General features: G+C 33.6%; 1 non-coding gene across 1 annotated transcript; it reads right to left on the reverse strand.

Annotated features, from left to right (window-relative positions):
* Positions 1 to 13,055: 13,055 nt before the first annotated feature.
* Positions 13,056 to 13,138, reverse strand: TRNAL-UAA (transfer RNA leucine (anticodon UAA)). The gene has a single exon. It is a non-coding gene; the product is annotated as a tRNA-Leu (tRNA).
* Positions 13,139 to 19,039: the final 5,901 nt, after the last annotated feature.

Consider the following 19,039-nt stretch of genomic DNA (forward strand, 5'->3'; position numbering starts at 1 on the left):
TTCGAGGAATGAGTGGTATCTAGGGTAGCAAGTGGTTCTGGTGATGTTGGAACTTCTCAAAACATGTTGATTTGTATGAAGAGGCTGGCTAATAAGACCACTCATTGCAACTGTTCCTCAAAAAGGGTAAAAGAACCAAGTGAAAGTGTATGGTCGGTCGAAGAGATGGTGGTGATGAGATGAAAAAAGCCAAGGCTCAAAAGGTTGAAAAAATGGCAATCGAAAGGGTTTAAAATTTGGAAATGGGTTCATTTTTAGACAAGCTTGAACCATGGGGAACTATGCTTGATTTCAGTTTAATTTTTACACAAACTTGAAATGAAAAACTATGCTTGGATTCAGTTTCATTTTTACACAAGCTCGAAATGAAGAAACTATGCTTGGATTTGGTTTCATTTTTACACAAGCTTGAAATGAAAAACTATTCTTGGCTTCAGTTTTCAATTTTACACCAGCTCAAAATGAAGAAATTATGCTTGAAAATGGGTTTACATTCCCTCAGGATGATGAAAAAGAGAGTCTTCTGTAACCAGACGGGAATCGTTGCGGTGACGCAGGATGGTTATCCAACACTTCTTTGGCTTTGTTCAGAATAGACAAAGGTGAATAGTGTTTCATCCAGAATAGAAAAAGGTGAATGGTGTGTTAGACCAATCACATAACCTACAGGGAAACTTATCTTTACAGCTAGGTGCATGCCCCCCAAGCTTCATTACAATCACCAGATTACTCATGGCTATCAGGTGGATGGAATGAAGGTTCAATTGATACCATTGATGCAAATGGACCATTTAGGGATGATTATTGACTTAGAGCTATGCTTGGACCTGGAAATGAAAGCTGGTCAATGATGACGATTTTTCCTTCATGCGGGAAGCACATCACTCGGAAGAGTGTTGAAACAATAGCTCCCACGTTATAAACATAGTCACGCCCAAGAAGTAGATTGTAGTCTAAAGGTCCTAGGACTACCATCACGTTCAGATAAACGGTCTTTCCTCCCAAAGTGATAGGTAACTTTGGAAGGATCCCTAACGGTCGACTGGTTCCATTGTTAAATCCCAACAAATTATGTGTAACAGGCATAAGCAGTGGCGAACCAAGTGCTTTCCAAGCAGTTGAGGAAAGGATACTCACTGATGCATCTTCATCTATAATAGTTCCAGACATGATCATTTTACAAACTTTTACTATGATCCGGAAAGGTACATAAGAAGGAAGGCAGGATCTTGCTAGTCGATTCTAATCAAAGGAAGTGACTAGACTACTTGGAGGGGGTACCGAGGAAATGGGAGAATTAATCCCTTGAGTTATGAGAACTGGAGGGTTTTCCTCCTGTCTTGGTGGAACAAGAGGATTTCCCGCAAGTTCATTAGAATCTGAAGTAATAAAAATAACTTGAACGTATCATTTTCACTCTCTTCGTGAAAGCTACGATTAGATGAAGGTGAAATTGGGTCAACAATTACCTCGACCTATTGAATTTGGTCGGGTATAGACTCATAAGATTCACTTTCAGAGAGAGTGGTTTTGACTGACAGTTGATTTAAGTCAGTCGATTTTTCAACTAGCTAAGGACTTAAGGCGAGTTTCCTGTAGCAATATGGAAATCATTGTGGTGAAGCAGGACGGTTATCCAACACTCTTTTGGCTTCATCGAAAAATGGACAAAGGTGAAGGGAATGATTACCTTCACATAACCTACATGGAATCATGACCTTTCCCTTCCGTCCATGAACTTTACTATTACTAGTTGATGGCATGTTACCAACATAATCTCCAGAGGTTGATGACACGAGGTGGTGTGAATGGGGAGACCATTCTTTCAAGATCCGAGGAAAGTGAGGACAATCTCGATGAAGATGGTCTCTGGTACAAATTATTAATGGGAATTTGGGTTTGGGAAGTTTAATGGGTGGATTTTCACCAGATGATGCATTCAAAGCAATGGTTGCTTGGTTGCCCCCTTGATGAATTGACTTCTTCTTCTTCTCCTTCCATTTCTTCTTCTTCTCAGCCACCTGGTTACTAGTATCACTACTTTCACCAAGCGAAGAGGAAGAAGGGGAGGGAGAAACAAACGAGGAAGAAGGCGAAGGATCAACTTCAGGATCAATTGGTGGTTGACTTTGTTCAGTTGAAGGTGTACCCCCATTTTGAACCAAAGAGGTTGAAAACAACCATACTGGCATGCCAACGGTAAGCCCCAGAAGGGATAATGTAGCCATATAAGGAGCACCAATATTTCCGAAAGAAGGAAAAGGACTAGGATTCCCTTCAAAAGGGATTCCTTGATACGTTGACTCCGTTTTGTATCCATTTATCTCAACCTAAGATCAACTAAGGAACAAGGATGTTATTCCAAATTCAATTAATTTTAATGACACTTGGACACAACTTTTCTTTTTCAATTTTTAAGAGTCGAGAAAAAGCTAAAGATGACTCTAGTCTCCTTTGATTTTTAATGAGCCTGAAAGGACAAATGCTCAGATGGACCTTTTCTTTTAAAGAGTCGAAAAGGAACGAAAATGACTACTCTGAAAAATCTAGATAGAGGAATTACCAAACCAATCGCAAAAATGCAACATACACATTGGTGATAAATTAAAGAGAAATTGCCAAGGACTTATGTACGGTAGTCAATCTTCCCGAATGTTGTGTTCAGTGCATTGTGATCAATAAGGCGGCAGACTCGGCTTCCTATGGATAAAGGATTTAAGCCTATTGTGGTCTCCCAATATATACGCGACGGTACGGGGAGCACAAGTCCATGCTAGCACTTGTCGTATCAAGGAGGAGGAATCACCCAACCTTCAATGAAAACGATAGCCATTAGTTTTAACGATGCTGGAACACGTCTCTAGCCTAGACCTCTAGATATGTTGCGTTAAGTTCCAAAGCGTTGTTAGGTTCATTGAAATTTATTTTAAAGTTGATCTTGTTTAGAGTTTGCCTTTCAATGGTTCACCATGTGATGATGATTTGAAATTCCTAAAATGCAATCTACAATGATAAACAATATTTTTTTTATTTTGAGCAATGAAAATCCTAGCTACTAGGGAAATAAAATTACAGTGCTTAAAGAGCAAAGAGCACACACTAGTGCATTTTCCTAAAACATATTTTCGAACACAAACCAAAAAAATGCTAAATGCAAATGCATGTATTTGTTTTTCATTCTCCTTAATGTAAAGAATGCCAAAAGGGAAAACCAAATGCAGCAAAGATCTGAAATATTTTACTCAAAATGACATTTTCGACAATTTCTTCTTCAAAAGAGAAAGGAAGACTCAATGACACTTTTCAATTTTGAATAAAAAATTCTTTTGACACTTCGAATAGAAACAAATCAAGCCAAATACATGAAGAAAATTTCAATCGATTATCCAGGGAAGGAAGAATTCATGACACTTCTCTTTTCGACACAAAACAACAATTACGACACTTTTTGTATCAAAGCGACAAATCGATTTAAACAACTTTTTGACAAGGGATTGTAAATGATGAACAAATACACAAAAACATTCACTAATCCTAATGTAATTGAGGCTGATCTATGTGATGCAAGTAAGCTTCAGTAAAGAGGCACTGTTCATTTGCAGCAAAACAACTAAACAAAACTGAAAACAAGGTCAAAACCCCCCACTTTCTAGAATGGAAAAAGAGTTCAGTCAGTCATTGCACCTAGGCTTCACAGAAATAAAGATGCATCACACTTACTACACTCGAGAGGTGCAATGCATACTGGGTTACAGTGGAAGACAGTGCAATGTTCCAAGGAGCGCAACTGAAATGGGTTTTGGCTCAGATGTGTAGCTGTTTTCAATGAGTTAATCTGAGTTTTGATGAACAATAAAGAACAAAGTATAGAGGAATGTCTTGAGAGGTTACTGAGCTACCAAAAGGGCATCTAGATGTGCTTGTAAGTCAAATGTTTAACTCATAAACTAAACCAGAGATTGACTGAAGCAGCATTCATCTACTATGCAATTGCAGAGCGGCTACTTGGTTGACTTTAGGCTCTGTATATAGTTTATAAAACAAAAAATAACAACAAACAAACATATGTTCATTCCCTAGCGGATTCACCAATTTGTTTCTAGGAAAACTATTGTCTTGTCGAACGACTAGCCCTCTAGGTTTGGCAGCTACCCTAGAAACAACAGTTTAAAGCAATTCAACGATTTCTTCTATGTGTAACAGATAAGAGAAAGATAATGGAACCAACTTGGAACTGCCGCTTAATCCCTTGCTTGCTCTCTCTCCCCTTTGAGAAATCCTGCAACTCCTCCCTGTACTTAACACGCTTAGAGAGTACCTGCACAAGTACAGCAACAAAGAACCATCAAAGCATCATGATCTATTACAACATAAACATTACAGAATCAGATATATAATGAACAAATGATAGCATTCACAAATGATAACATTCACAATTGCACAATCATATGGAAGAAAACTTGAAGAACTTTATTAATAGAAGGGAGAATTACAACCCAGTTTTCTGATCCAGCATCATCTTCCCAGCTTCAATCCCTCTTCACCTCATGAAATAGCAAGATCACACAAAAAATACAATGTTCTTTCCTCAATTACAAACTATCAACACTTCTTTGCAATTCACAATATTCGAGCCTCTAGATCTCTTAGATGAGGGATCCATTTATAGATGTGTGCAAGGGTGTGAGTCATCCATGGGGTTTGATTAGTGTCATTCCACTTGCTACAATTAGTTCCATTTGGAGATCTCTTAGATCCCTTATTCATCCTTGGGCGAATTCAGAGAGGCAAGTGGCACAGGAGAAGTTTCTAGAAGATTGCATGAGCAACCACCTAGCAAACTGTCCCAGACATTTGTCCATCCTCGCCCATCGCACCCTATAGAAGGCCTAATCAGTATGCATCACACTTTTCCAGTGGAGCAGTCAATATGGTTCAATTTAGGCAATTTCTGGATGGTTTCTCAGAAGAAACTTTTGGGGAATGATGTATTCAGATGACTATGTTCTTTTAGGGTATGAAACAACTCTTTTATGGGTTGATAAGCCCTAGTTTATTAACATATAAGTTTGGGGTTGATGTGCCCAAATATGTCTATAACACTTCCTCCCTCTTTTGTGGAGCCTTAACTCCCTCTCCCTTCTTATAAGTTCACTCCCTTCCATCTCCAAATGGTTGGTCATTGATTGTTGCATCCCTATGCTGAGATTATGTTTACATGCTTCCCATTCTATCTTGGAGAAGGAGTGCTTGAATAGTTTTTTCTTGGACTTGGAAATCCACCGAAAGGAGGTCTCCAACATTAAGGCATAGGTTGTATGCTTCCCTTTTTAAGTTATAAATATATACACCTGATGTTCACTTTCCATAATTGTGTAAATGTTTATGCTATTATCTTAATGTTCCTTGACTTTTTAAGTAGTTTATGTTTGATGTATGCCATATATGCTCTTGTATCTTGCATAGTACTTTGATCTTCCTTGCAGGTACCGGACGTGAAGAACAACTAAGGATCGAGGCTTGGAGCGAAATATCCAAAGCCATCTCCAAGGATCGATCGATTAGCATCAGAGCGAGGTAGGTTTCTCCTTCTCTCTGCATTTGTCGAACATAAGCTAGGAAAGTGTATGTTAGTTTGTTAAATTTATTGCTAGACCCACTCATTGGGCTAGAGGGATCACCTCTATCCACAGAGTAGATTTTCCTTCACAACAGATGCATATAGATCAACTCTTTATCAATTCACATAAAATGAATTTCATTAGTTTTATTAAATAAAATATTCAACTTCTTCTAAACAACATTTGAATAATCAATCCCGTTTGTATGAAAGTGACTCCTTGTAGAGATATAGGTTTTTATGACTCGTATAATATCATTCTTCTTCTCATTGATGAAAATTTTTTGTTGGCCATCCTTCATATTTGGAATTGTCGTTTTGTACACTATTCTTGAGACTTCAGCAATGTTACCATATCTTGTGCCTGTATTTCATTATTATGGCCATTTGGAAGCACAAAATATTGCATGGAATCCATAATGCTAATCAACATATCTAATCTAAGATTCAGTTGTCAATTCATAACCCTAAGTCAATTTACTATACATGTCTAACTTGTTAGGAACACATGTAATAGCTAGATCTCAAGCCACTAGCTTTGTTACAATGTCCGAGAATTAGAGGTTTAGGTAGATCAAAGAGCTAGTATTCCAAAAGGGAAATGGTGTTGAAAGACTTTGCTACAACACTTAATCATAATAGAGCATATCTCAACAAACATAGAAGTGTATGAAACAAAAATATTTCCATATACAACACACATATACATTATGTTTTCATGCTCATAGATAGATCCATAAGGCCATCTTAAATAGCACAAATATGTAATGAACTCCCTTAGAGAGAGGAAGATGAGGTCCATATAGATTGGTGAGGGCACATAACAAATTCCTCGATTTTATTATAGATTGGTGAGGGCACATAACAAATTCCTCGATTTTATTATTTTTATTATATATTATATATATATATTATATATATATATATATATATATAAGTTGATTGCCTTGTTATAATAGTTTGACTAGTTGATTACCTAGTCAATCTCTTACTTGCCACTAATTCGACTCTCCTAGTTTTTTATTAACTATTGACTAACTATCTCTAGAATATCCAAAGGTGCGTTAAAAGAATTTTTATTTCAACCTTGTTACCCCTTAATTTAACATGGGGTTTACTCCAAATAATTTTCTTCACTATCCCTTGTATTTTATTAAGCTTTGGACAGTGTGGGACTCACTTGGTTTCATATAATGGGCGAAGTTGGATGGTTTGATGGATTTGTAGTTGATCATGTGATGTTATTCTTGATGAGGTATAGTTCCTTTTATGAAGCACTCTAGGGTTTGAGCATGGAATTGGAATCTTTCATGTTTTGGGGCATTTTCATAGTTCCTAAGGAAGTTTCCACTTATCCATGTAGTTCAAAATTCCCAAGGCATTGGTAAAAATAGATTTAGGCTATTTCTCATGTACTAGCACTCCTCTTAACATGTCATACTCTAGTTTTTGAAGGTGTTACCTTGTTGGCATATTGGACGCATGTGTCACTTTATTCGCTCGAATATCCTCAATGGGAGATTACTTTTGCACATGTGGGTCTCTTTGGCTCCTACATGAATTGATGAAGTGTTATACTTGATTTAAGAACTAAGATTACACCTTGTTGACTTCACATTTGTCATGTTAGTGTTGATTTAAAGGAGGTGTGATCCACTTTTGAAGGGTATATTAATTTCTTTTTGACTCCATGCCACCTTGGAGAACCATGCACCCATATTAGAAGAGCCATAATATGCTTGACATGTCTGCTTTGAGGAAGAATTTTTGAACTTGCATCACATCCCATGACTCTTGTAGCTATTTTTTGAGGGGTCACATCCTTTTTGGGTGGTTTCACTCATGTTTTATAAAAATGTTCTATCTTGAAGACACACACATTCACTTAGAGGGGATATAGAAGCCTTGCATTATGCATTTGATGAGGATTGGTACAATTTTAAGGCTTTACACTTGGCATTGTGTTGGTGGTTTTGAGGAGCTACCCTTTTGAGGATTTATGCTTGAAGTTAGAGGACAATTTCACCTTGAAGACTTCAACATCCAACTTGGAAGATGACTTGAAGGGTCTGCTTGCATGATTAGATAAAAATTTTGGCGATTTACCCTTTGGAGGGTTTTCAAAGGATGAATGTTGCATCTCGGATACCCTTCCATCCTTTTTAGGTGGAGATATTCTCTCTCTTTAGGGAATACTTCTCTTTATTAATGTACATGTGGCATGACCTCTTCATATTTATTGTATTCTCTATTAGATAGTTGTACGAAAATTGTGTTTTACTTTTCCTCGACTAGATTTTAGGATCTCCAATGAGATATTAATATTTTATTGTAAAGGAAGATGTACATCAATATATATATATATATATATATATATATATATATATATATATATATATATATATATATATATATATATATATATATATATATATATATATATATATATATATATATATACATATATATATATATATATATATACATATATACATATATATATATACATATATACATATATATATATATACATATATACATATATATATATATATATACATATATATATATATATATATATATACATATATATATATATATATACATATATATATATATATATACATATATATATATATATACATATATATATATATATACATATATATATATATATATACATATACATATATATATATATATATACATATATATATATACATATATATATATATATATATCTATATACATATACATATACATATACATATACATATACATATATATATATATATATAGAACTCATGGTTGGATTGGGAAAGAATACCATAGATTTGAATTGAAAATATGTTTTGGATACTTTTTTGAGGAAATTATTTTATCTCTTTATTTGATGCTATGGATGTCTAGCTAGAGCACTCTCTTGAAGAAATTGTCTTATGGGTGCTTCTCAATGGATGAATATTTTGTACATGATTTTATTAGTAAGTGTTTCTCTTCATATTCTTGTGGATATTTATTTATTAAATGTACAAGAATATTTATTTATTAAATGTGTTAAGTGCGGTGTTTCTCCTTTAGTGATTGTAGTGCATCCTCTTCTCATTTATAGATAGATCCCTTCTCAAATCCATTTAAGAATTATTAGTGTAGGATCTTCCCCTTGGTCAACCTTGAAACATGATGGGCTACTTGGATGATTTGTTAGGGTTTGTAGTGGACAATCCCAACCATTATTTTAGTTTCAATTGTAAATTCTAATAGAGGAGCCTTAGTTGACCCCATATGCCCATTGTAAAGACATTGGTCTTTTGTTCTTCCATCAACTTTATTCTCTCAATCCTTTTCAAAATTGCTTTTCTAGGTTTACTCTTCATATCACCTTAGAACTCATTACCTAAAAATCCTAGCTATCTTATCCTAGAGAATCCCTCCTAGAGCTAGAGGAGAGTTGACCTAAAGTCTATGAAAGGGTTAGTGAAGTAATAATTCCCTTGTCCACGAGTTACACCAAATCCTCTTATGAGATTTATAAATTTATCTCAAAAAGTGTGACTTTGTGTGATAACAAACCTCAAAAATTAGAACCTCTAAAAACTCTTTTGATTGTTAGTTCTTTATGGAGCAAGTGCAAACGTTGAGCATCATAGGCGTTATCCTAGTTATGATCTAATATATAAGTTAACACATTTGAGAACACATCAAATTCCCCTATAAAGTGTTTAGAGATTGATATCTCACCTCAGGTATGGGATGTCCCATTCAAATTTTACAGTTCCATATTCAATTTATCCTCCTAAATGTAAATGTATTTCATCTTGAAGAATAACTTGATATTGCTCAATCATGTGCTACTTCCACCTTGCATCGACATTGATATAGTTTGATCTTATATATAGGTTCACATTAGATTTGTGAGAGATTCATGCAACCAACAAGTTTACAAAAGGTGTTTCCTCTCATTCCTTAAGGATTTGCATCCTCCTATTTCTTAGAGATGTCAAGGTTGTGAATTAACTTATCCAACTTGTGAACTTCATGACGCTTTCATCTCACTTTCACTCAAACACATATTGGGATTTCCACTCTCTCCTTTTTTAAAACTTGATAGGGCTGACTGTGCAATGAAAGGAAACATCCATTAATGTTCCCATAGCTAGTTGCATTATTCCTAATCTAAAGTGGAACTACCAATATGAACTATGTAAGTAACCAAAATAGAAAGTTAAGAGTTCCTCAACACGTAATTTGGATTGAACTTGAAGTTTTCATGCATTGGGATATTAATAAAAATCAATGAAAGTGTACATGAAAATTTCCCCTTCATTTGTGGGGATTATAAAGGGGAACAATTTTGAGCAAAATAATTTAAGAAGTTGACAAATTTAATCATTTTTATGTAAGAATTCTCCTTCAAATGTAATAAGAATCTAGTCAAAAGTTGTACCTCCACTTTGTTGATGGGAACTTTGACCATGAAATTGTAACATTAAAAGATTAACCGTTTAAAAAAAATCTAGATTATCAAAATTTCAAACAAATGTACAATAGAGAAGAACTTTAGTTTACTTGAAAAAATAAATTCACCAAAAAGATTAAGTTGTCCACTTTTTAACTCAATCTTTTCTAAACAAATAAAAATATGTTCATATCTGCATATGCTCTCTCCACTCAACCAAGCCAACCCAATTACTTATTGTTCCTACCTAGACACATCAAAAGATAAGTCGTGCCTATAATGTCTATTTTCCCCATCAAGACTTAGCCTTATATTTCTTCTCCTCACTTTAAAATGAAAGAAATATTTATGGTAAGTGTTATCCAATCACAATATATAATCTAATCTTTTCTTTCAATTTGATCAATAATATAATAAACTTTGTTTTAAATAGATTATTTCTCTTTGATCTTAGACTTTTGTGATCCATATTTATGTTCATAGTTAGCTTTCGGATAAATTACATTGACAATAACGGATCTATCATAAGATTAAATAGCAGCGAGATGCATTTAGTTCCAAAATTAGTGATTGAGATAATAATATCTAAACTAACAATAACAACTAATTTTTAGTCAAAAAAATTATAACTAATTTAGTAAATCTATGAGAAATTACTAAATTAATTATTAATTATTAAAATTTAATCAAAACAAATATTAAAGTTTAATCATTTTTTAAAATTTGCTCAAAAGTTGTAACTCCACTTTGTTGATATGGACTTTGATCATAAAACTGTAACATTAAAAAATTAACCATTTTTAAAAAATCTAGCCTTTCAAAATTTCAAAAATTTAATCATTTTTAAAAAAATTTAATCATTTTTAAAAAAATTTATCAAAAATTGTAACTCCACTTTATTGATACAGACTTTGATCATAAAACTGTAACATTAAAAAATTAACCATCTTAAAAAAATCTAGACTATCAAAATTTCAAACAAATATACATTAAAAAAAACTTTAATTTACGTTTAAAAAAAATAAATTCACTCAAAAAAATAACACTTTTTAACTCCCCTTTTTTAAACAAATAAAAATATGTTCATATCTACCTATGCTCTCTCCACTCAACCAAGCCAGCTAATTACTACTTATTGTTCCTACCTGGACACATCAGAAGATAAGTCGTGCCTAAAATGTCTGTTTCCCCAACTCAAGACTTAGCCTTATATTTATTCCCTTCACTTTAAAATGAAAGATATTTATGATAAGTGCTATCCAATCACCATATATAAATTTATGTTTTAATCGTCTTTCAATTCGATCAATAATATAATAAACTTTGTTTTAAATAGATTAGTTCTATTTGATTTCAGATTTTTGATGTCAAATTTTTGTGATCTATATTTATTTTTATATTTAGTTGTCGGATAAATTATATTGTCAATAACAGATTTATCAATAGGATTAAATAACAGAGAAATATATCAAGTTTCAGAATTAGCTTTTAGGATAATAATATCAAAATTAATAATAACAACTAAATTATAATTAATTTAATAAAAAACTATTAAATTAATAGTAATTTCAATTAATTATTAATTAATTATTCTTAAATATAATTTAATCAAAACAAATATTAAAAGTTATATAAAAATTATAACTAAATTAGTTAATAGGTAAGAAATTCTTCTTTCCACCCAGGTGTATGGCTTATTTGGTTGGGGAAGACGGTTTTCACGCACCCCGCCAGTGATCAAATCTCGCTATTGTGTTGCTGCGCGGCAGTGAATGTATTCTGGTACATGTACGAATGATGTGACGGATGACAGTTTGTGTATATATGTAATATATGATGTACGAATGATGTGACAGATGACAATTTGTGTATATATGTAATATATGATGTACAATAATAATAATTTAATTTAATAAATAAATAATCACAAAGAAATAGTACGAATTTATAATTTCTGACTATAGTTGTATGACGGATGACAATTTGTGTATATATGTAATATATGATGTACAATAATAATAATTTAATTTAATAAATAAATAATCACAAAGAAATAGTACGAATTTATAATTTCTGACTATAGTTGTATGACGGATGACAATTTGTGTATATATGTAATATATGATGTACAATAATAATAATTTAATTTAATAAATAAATAATCACAAAGAAATAGTACGAATTTATAATTTCTGACTATAGTTGTATTGAGATTTTTGGCCTGTTTCGACCTCTCTCAACCTCCTATTGTGGAAATTATCAATCTTTGCAATGATTTTAGAATCCTCAATACACACATGGTGCTTCTTTTTCTTTGCATATTCAACAATAACTAAGAACCTCTCTCAACTTCCTATTGTAGAAATTATCAATCCTTGCAATAATTTCGAAATCCTTAACACAAACATGGTACTTTATTTTCTCTGCATAATCAACCATAACTAATAAAAAATTATTATTATTTGTAATTGTACTTCATTAAAAATAAATTGAAAATATAACATTTGATCAAAATGTAAATCCCAGTGGTACTACTTTAATTAATAACTTAAAAGAATGGAAAAGTTAGGTTATAATTTTCAAAATAGAAAAGGATGCCATACTGACGTGGCAATCCCAGTGGGACTACGTTAATTATCAATTAAAAAATATGGAAAACGTCATATTATAATTTTGAGAAAAGATGGAAATCCCAAATAAAAAAGATGGGAAAGTGATACTATAAGTTTCCAAATACGAGAAGATGCAGAGGTCGAATAAAAGATGCCGATCCTCACGTGGCAATCCCAGTGGTACTATATTTATCCATTCAAAAAATGGAAAAGTCATAGTATAATTTTCCAAATATATAATTATGCATGCTAACGTGGCAATCCCAGTGGTACTATATTTATTGATTCAAAAAATGGAAAAGTCGTAGTATAATTTCCAAATATATAATTATGCAGAGCGCAAATTTCAACAGGAGATTCAGGGTGCTGGCTGTGGGGTTCGAACCCACGCGCACTTATGTGCAGAAGATCTTAAGTCTTCCCCCTTAACCACTCGGGCAAACCAGCTATGCATCTGATTTGGACTAATTGATTTATATAAACAAAAACAATAATCAGGTAATTCTGTAATTATTATGTTAAGCTAATTATTATGGTTACACTGACTATCACTCTTTATATTATTGTAAGATATGTCCAGTTTTCACCCAATTACTCATAGCCTTACCTTTATTTAGTCTAAGGTGGATAAATATGAATTTTTTATTAATTACTTTTAGTATAATATATTCCAAATTTGTTTAGAAAAAAATTACATATATATTTTTGTATTCTAATAAGTGTACTATATAGATGTACATTAAGTAGTGATAATATTTAATTACATGCTTAATTAATTGAGAGAATATTTTAAATACTAAGAATAATTTTTTAGTTAGATTAAATTTTTCAAAATCTAATTAAATAACAAATTTTTTAATAATACAAATTAACAAATGATGTATGATAAAGAATATCAAATATCAAGCGCAAGACAAGTAAATAATTTTTTATTAATTAATTTTAATATAATATATATCAAATTTGTTTCGAGAAGTTTGACATATACACTTATATTTTTGTATTTTAATAAGCGTACAATATAGATGTACATTAAGTATTGATATATCTTAGTTATATAGTTAATTAATTGAGAAAATATTCTAAATAAATATCACATTAGGAGTTATTTTTTATTCAATTAAAATTTTCAAATCTAATCAATTAACTATCTCTTAAATAATATAAATTAACAAATCATATATGATGAGGAATATCAAATATCAAGCACAACACAAGTTGTAATTAATATGTCTAACATCCTCCTTTAAGAAGTATTCGTCTTGATCTTTTGTCTACATCAACTTCTTTAATTATTTTGAAATCTAGTGAGTTGAGTTCCATCAAGTTGTCTCCTAACTTTCTTAAAAGTGTAGCTCCCTAGTTGAATTTCAAAGTTCTATTTATAAACTCTCAAGATCTCCCAAAATCAATTACTAGATGCCACTAAGTCCCAACCCTACTAAGTCTCAACCTCACTAAGAGAGCACTTTCATGTTTTCACAACTTCCCTAATCCACAACTTCCAAACTAACACAACCATCCATAGTGAGCTTCACTTGATTGGATCTTTTGAATATAAAGTTGCTTCAAACTAGTTAGCTATTTATAAAAATTCAATTAATAACCATTCTATTGAGATACTTCCATCTATCAAAATATCATACTCACTTCACAATTATTTGATAAAATAGTCTAAAACCTAAATACACTCAGTCAATCTTCCAACATAACATTATCTACTCACTCAGTCAATCTTCCAACATAACATTATCTACTCTCGAGGCAAAGGACAAATCAGGTGATCATCCAATAAATGAGGCAATAACTTAGTCCAGAAAATAATAGAAATTCTAGTAATATTTTGATACAATTTCATTAAAATTTTAAATCAAATTTATAATTATCAAGCTTCAAGATTTTACACTGCTAAATTTATTTCCACTATAAAAAATCAAGTCAAACACTAAAACAATCAATTTTTTAAATATTTTTCTGACCTAATTCCTGCCCGAAAATTTACCTTTGCCGGGCCTTGGTAGACAACGCCCTAGCTAACTATTTTAAATTCCATCAACTTGTCAGAGAGGGCAGTCAGAGAGATGTTGCTGCAAAATATGACGCCACTGACACCTTTGTCGACCCAGCAAAGTTGAATGAAATTTGAATTTGCCAACGTATCCATCCATCAAATTTGAATAAAGTTGTTGAAAGGTTTATTGTTCAGACAGCAACTATTAATGCGCGGCGAGATCCCGTGACGACAAGGATATGTCACTTGAAAATAGAAATTATTATTAGCATTTAAAGTTATTATTAGCAGATTTCCAATATGTCATCCCTGTGTACTGTTTCCCTCTTCCTAAATAGAATTAATTAGGTCAAAAACAAAAATTACACAAAATAATCTAATTTACTCACATATTTTTCATAATATTGGTTTTTGAAAGGGTTAATAGTTAGAGGGTAAAAGTTTGGAAAATTTGAAAAATGGAAAATTATCTTGAAATTTAAAAATATTAGTAGATTTTATTGGTTTCTAAATGTTTATTGATATATTTATTAAATTATTCAAAATGATTTTATATATATTTTATATATATAATGTTGGCTATTTTTAAGGTAAAATAATTTTGTATTGTAAAATTTGGGGGAATCAATTTTTATAAAAAATGGGAAATAATTTTTTTAAAAAAATCGTTGGAATTTAACCCACTGCCAATATTAGCCCCTAAAATTTTTCATGAGTGAAAGTCTGCTCTCATAAAAACCACCAGCAAATAAGTAATTATAAGTGACATGTTTTCCTTAAATAATTGAGTTTTCCTTGAATGAGTGAGTTATGAGGTTTTCCCATTGTTTAAAAACATATATATATATATATATATATTCTATGAAAATGTTACAAGGAATCCTGTAATTATAATGTTAATTTAAAAAAATTGCACAAACTGAATTATAATTTTATATTCTATTAAACATCAATAATTACACACATATAAATATATCAAGAATTGACCTATCTTAACCACATAATTAATATTTTGAGATAATTTCTCAACCAAACACTAAACTAGAAATTATTTTAGTTAGAATAAAAATTTCAAATCTAATTAATTGATTCCAAATAATACAAACCATACCAACAACAAATTTTATATAATGAAAAATATCATGATGATGATGGTGGTTAACGTCCACTGAGACCAAAATTTGGTCTATTGGACCTAAAGAAACGGATTATTTAGTTTGATTTAAGATTTTCTTCCTATACTCAAAAAGTTTGGAGAGGTGCCTCTCGAGCTCACTATAATTTTGACATCGTAAAAGGCTAGGAACATTAGTATTGCAACAAAGATTATGAAACTGAGATCTAATGTGGTTGTACGCGGGGAACTCTAAGAGGAAGTGATTTCCATCCTTGATGTTCATATTCTCACAGAGATGGCAGATCCTTTCCATCCATGGTGTTTTAGGAACTTCCCAACGACCCGTCTCACTATGGAGCTCATGAGAGTTTGTTCTAATCTTGGCTATATTAATTTTCTTCTTTGAGCTAGTTAAAACAAAGAGATACTTACGATTTTCTAGGGTGGGGTTGATGACCTCCTTATAATATCTTAATTTTCTTTTAGCTGCTAGATCTTTCTCACACCACATTTTTTCTTTGAACATAGAAGTAACAATATTTTTAATGTTATTAATGTTTTGCAATGCAACATTCTCGTCGATCTCCCAATGGTTTAACCAGGCCCTAGTGTCTTTATACCAACCTCGTTTGAGCCTTAGGTGGTTTTGGCTGGAATTTAAAGCTAGCTTATGAAGTCTACGGTCTCCTATGTTATTGAGTTTGTGCTTGTACAACATAAGCCTAGTCATAGCAATAGGCTCTAGTGCCTCCTTCCTTCTCCTATTGTGTCATATTTGTAAATCCTTCAATCCTATCCCAAGTTGTTCTTAAGGGGGGGTGTTAGGATATTCCGACACATAGGAAATAGTTAAGTATAACTTGGTCTAGTATAGAGTTAGGTAAAGTGTGTTTCTTTACTATGTACATTTTGTAACTTACAATCTGACGGTCATGATATGTAGTGATCCGACGGTTCATTCTCTCCTCGGTATTACCGACACTTGATCCGTGGCTTAACACCCGATTGGTCCATGATCTCTATTTAAAGAGCATGGAGGGTCATTTGTAGGTTAACCGTCCATGAGAGAAGCTTATGTAAATTTTCATTCTTTTATTAATAAATTTCCTGAAGTGGCCGCGTTGGCTCAGGCCGTGGACTGTTTCCCTCTTTGAGGGTTTTAACCACGTCAAAAGTATTGGTGTATTGATCTGTGATCTGCTTGTGAGCGGTGTCCTTTGGTGTTCTGTCTGAGGAACTTACCCTATAAATTCCTACAATAGCTAGGTTCTCAATAGGGGAAAGACCCACTTCTATAAGGAGAATAGGATAGGGTGTATTGCTTTTAATTTTGAGGTTATATGTTATAAAATGCTTCTGGATTTGCTCAATCTTTCTCCAGGATTCTCTAGAGATGTTGCAACCCCAAACCTCACATCCATATAAGATAACAAGAGTGACTAACCACAACTGAATATTTAACAAGATGGGCAGAGGTGCAACCTGTGAAAGACTGTACGAGTGCGACAACCGCAAAATTTATCTTTGAGTATGTACTGGCAAGGTTTGGTTGTCTAAAAATTCTAGTGAGTGATCGCGGTACACACTTTCTCAATGAGACGATCAGCACGACGACAGAGGAGTTTCAAGTGTACCATCAGAAGAGCACACCCTATCATCTGTAGGCTAATGTGATGGTGGAAGCATTTAATAAAATATTGGAGAATGTGCTCACGAAGGTTTGCAATGCTCAAAGAAACGACTATGATGTGCGCGTACCCATGGTGCTATGGGCTTATAGAATAACTTGCAAGAAGTTGACTGGAAAACAACCGTTAAGACTGGTTTATGGCGTGGAAGTTGTGATACTGATGGAGTACATTGTACCTAGTCTACAAATAACGGAATTCATAAGAATGGCGATCACGGAGCCCTGGAAGAGAGGCTCACGCAACTAACAGAGCTTGAAGAAGATCAATTTCTAGCTGGATTCCATCAACAGGTTCAAAAGGAGCGCGAAAAGGCATGGCACGATTGGCACATCAAACTACACACCTTCAAGGTAAATGATCTAGTTTTGTTATATGACAACAAGTTTGATAAATTTCCAGGGAAATTTAGGATGCATTGGCTGGGGCCCTATGTCATCAAGGAGATTACCGATGGTGGAGCAGTTCAGTTGGTAAAATTGAATGGAGAACCATTCCCAGGATGGGTGAATGGCAGCCGATTGAAGCCATACACTGACGATCCAGCTAGATGACTACATGATGGAAGCATAGTCTTAGCGCTCCAAGTAGCTGAAAGGAGGCGTGGGACTATAAACTACACTGCCCGGGTTGGGGAGCTGCACGATTGGGGAACTATGCAGAATGAAGGAATGTCATAGTATCAGCAGATACGCGCAGGGAGCTGTGCTATCCAAGGAGGGACCACGTAGGGCAGCCGAAAAGTGACCGTTATGATCAATGTTCATGACTTGATTGTCGAAAAACGGCCAAATGGAGTGGGGGGGAATTTAAGTCGGAATTTAAGGACAAGATCTGTGAAAATATGCCGCCAATCCAACATTTATGAATGATTTATGGGGGGAACAGTCGGATTTGAATTCCAAAATGCCTATAAATTACAGGTGGCTTCTCAGTGGAAAATACTTACATTTTGAGAATTGAGGTATTAAGATCTCAGGCACGTATGAACCCTGAGCTCTTTGAAGCCTGGAGAGCGAATTCAACCATTGAGAAGTTGCCAACAGAGATGCAGGTGGTGTTGTCTAGCATAATGTCGGTGCTTGCAGAAACCCTAAGTGCAGGAGAAGCAATGGCAGCCAAAGGAACTGCACCAGAAGTCGTAATGGCAGCTGAGGGAGTTGCCCCAGAGGTTGGAAGTGTAAAAGTACCAGCAGAAGTGCCTAAATCCCCCAAGACACCTAGGTCAAGGCCTACGCTGACCCAGGAGGGTCCAAAATCAAAGAAGGATAAGCAGAAAGTGCAACAACCAGTGCGTGCATCACCTAGAAAGCACCCACAGACAGGAAAGCCCACTGCGCAAGAAACAGGTAAGGTGATTGACCTAGAGCCTAAAGTCGAGGTTGAAGAACTCCATGTGGGTGCAGACGACATTGAGATGGAGGGGGCAGAGGACATTGAAGTGGAGGGGTCTGACCCCATTTCTAAACTGCCCGAGTACATTCCTCCACGCAGAGGCAAGACGAAGGTTCCAAAGGATATTGATGAGAGTA

This window comes from Pinus tabuliformis, chromosome 2_1 (genome assembly GCF_031772625.1).
Source record: "Pinus tabuliformis cultivar Carrire ecotype Pingquan chromosome 2_1, CPIR1, whole genome shotgun sequence".
NCBI lineage: Eukaryota > Viridiplantae > Streptophyta > Pinopsida > Pinales > Pinaceae > Pinus > Pinus tabuliformis.